The sequence below is a fragment of the Gymnoscopelus braueri genome, assembly GCF_963280865.1.
Source record: "Gymnoscopelus braueri genome assembly, chromosome: 4".
Classification (NCBI taxonomy): domain Eukaryota; kingdom Metazoa; phylum Chordata; class Actinopteri; order Myctophiformes; family Myctophidae; genus Gymnoscopelus; species Gymnoscopelus braueri.
The window spans coordinates 48040871-48043500 of NC_137605.1; positions in this window are offsets into that span (position 1 = coordinate 48040871).

Here is a 2630-nt window from a genome sequence, read left to right on the forward strand (position 1 = left end):
GCTTTGTTGTGTAGGAAAGTTGAAGCAAAAAGTACTTTAATTACCCAAACGGATTCAGTCCTGGTTAGATAGCACAGACACACCTCTAAAAAACACAATGCAACTCTAACTGTGCAGTATAGTCGCTTAAAAGAAAACGTCATGTGCCTCTCGATGCAGATCCAGAACGCATTAGTTCTGTTAAAGCTAGAGAGGAAGCACCTCTGTGTTTGTTTTCAATTTATTTAAATGCGCAGCTGGTCAAAAGTCCGACTGACCCTATCAGTCGGACCCCAGAACAACGGTCGCACCTGTCTGTAAATAATTGATGAGCTGAGCGTTGACTTCTCTCGGGTCATAAAGCAGGCTCCTAATGTAAACAGTGGGGGGCTGTTCCTATTGTTCTGAATCCACTAATCTGTACACTGACTGCATACAACCCCAAGAGAAAAAGTACAAAAGTGAAGAAAATAACTTTAAAACATTTTGCAAAGTGCTGCACAGGCCAGCGAGCACACAGTTTAGTTCAAAAGTTAAATATATACGGTGCTAAAAACTAAAAAACAGCAATACAAAAATAAATTTAATTCAATAAAATGTGGACCTAAGTGTAGTGGTCGACCTTCACAACTATATTCATTCATTCATTCATTGAATATCTTTTCCAGTAAAGATGTAAATTTGCGACTGGTTTGCGATGACCAGAGGAATGACTCTAAGTTGGCCGCTGCAAACTGGTATTTTGAAAAAGTCTGTGCTTCTCTGAAGTTAATTTACACTATCCAAAATGAAATGCAGTTCTACTAAACACACGCACACGCACACGCACACACACACACACACACACACACACACACACACACACACACACACACACAGTACACTACTTACCGTAACCCCAGCATTTGGCAGTCAGCAATTAACCAGCCTTTCTTTGTCATGCTCTTTAAAAAGTTTAAACAGCACCATTCACCGGAATATCATAATTTCCATAAATGCAAAGTTCCCAAAATAAGTGGAACACAATTAGAGAGGGGAGGACATTAGTTCAGAACAAAAAGTGTCTCTACTCAGAGAGGTTACCTTCTATTTATGGAGGGTTCAACATTACCATGCTGTTTGTGTTTTCAAACCGTAGCTGTCTTTTATTGTTTATCCAACTTTTTTTTAAGTATTCTTTTACCATTCTTTTCAAGAGAGAAATGGGATGAATCTTCCAATAATTAGTGGTAGAAATGTTAATTTGGTCATGTGACCTTGACCAGTGCACTACTCCTGTTATAAAGCATGGAGGGGCATAAAAGAACACTGCATTTATAATAAAGTATTCAAATTCAAAATATAATTAACGAGTTTGCAACTTGGGAGGAGGGGGGAAAAAAACATGCCACCATATCATGCAATTATCACTATTTTGTATAGCATATTGATATAGTTACTGTAACAGCCAGTGTTTTGTACATACATGCTCCTGTGGGCATTATCATGGGGTATCAGGAAAAAGTACATTTAAGAATCAAGAGAACCAAGAGGGGTTTATTTGTCACTCACTCACAGTGGTGTAAAGTAACTAAGTACATTTACTTAAGTACTGTACTTAAGTACAATTTTGAGGTATTTGTACTTTACTTGAATATTTCCAATTTTCAATACTTTTACTTGTACTCCACTACATCTCAGAGGCAAATATTGTACTTTTACTCCACTACAATTATTTGAAAACTTAAGTTACTAGTTACTTTTCAGATATAAATTATGATATTATAAAACATACATTAACCACTTTAGTCCTATTTTATACATGGGCTATTTGAAAATAGCCGATCTACAAGCTCACAACGTGTCGTGCTGCGACGCGTTGTGAGCTTGTAGATCTGCTATTTTCAAACATTTTAGTACTTTTACTTTTGGTACTTTAAGTACATTTTGATGCCAATACTTTTGTACTTTTACTCAAGTAAATTTTGAATTCTGGACTTTTACTTGTAATAGAGTATTTCTATATTGCAGTATTGGTACTTTTACTTAAGTCAATAATTTGAACACTTTTTCCACCACTGCTCACTCATACAGGTACAAATGTGTCTGGGACATATTCAGCAGAGACTGACCTAACATAACAATAACAAGATCATAATAATTATAATAACTAAATAAATACATAAATAAATAAATACACAAATAAATACAATAGATGTAATGAAGTAAAAAGAAGAAGAAATAAAAGTAAGCCAAAAAAAACATTGATAAGATAGAATTGTTAACCCATTTAGACCTGAGGCCAGTTTTTTGAAAAAATATTTTGATTTTGTTTTATATATATATATATATATATATATATATATATATATATATATATATATATATATATTCAAAGATTTGCTCAAATTTGCAAGATTAAAAAAAAATAGCAGATCTACAAGCTCACAGTGCACTCGGTGCCGCGCTGTGAGCTTGCATCTACTATTTTTGAATAGCCAAAAAACCTAAAATGACACAGATGCGTTCCAGGTCTAAAATAAATGGCTTAAAGTACAGGTATAATATCTTTAGCAGCAATAGGGGTGCGCAAGAAGGCAGAAGGCATTAATGTATCCTATACCTCAAATTCACGTCTATTGCAGTTCTTATCCAGTGAAGATATTATCCAG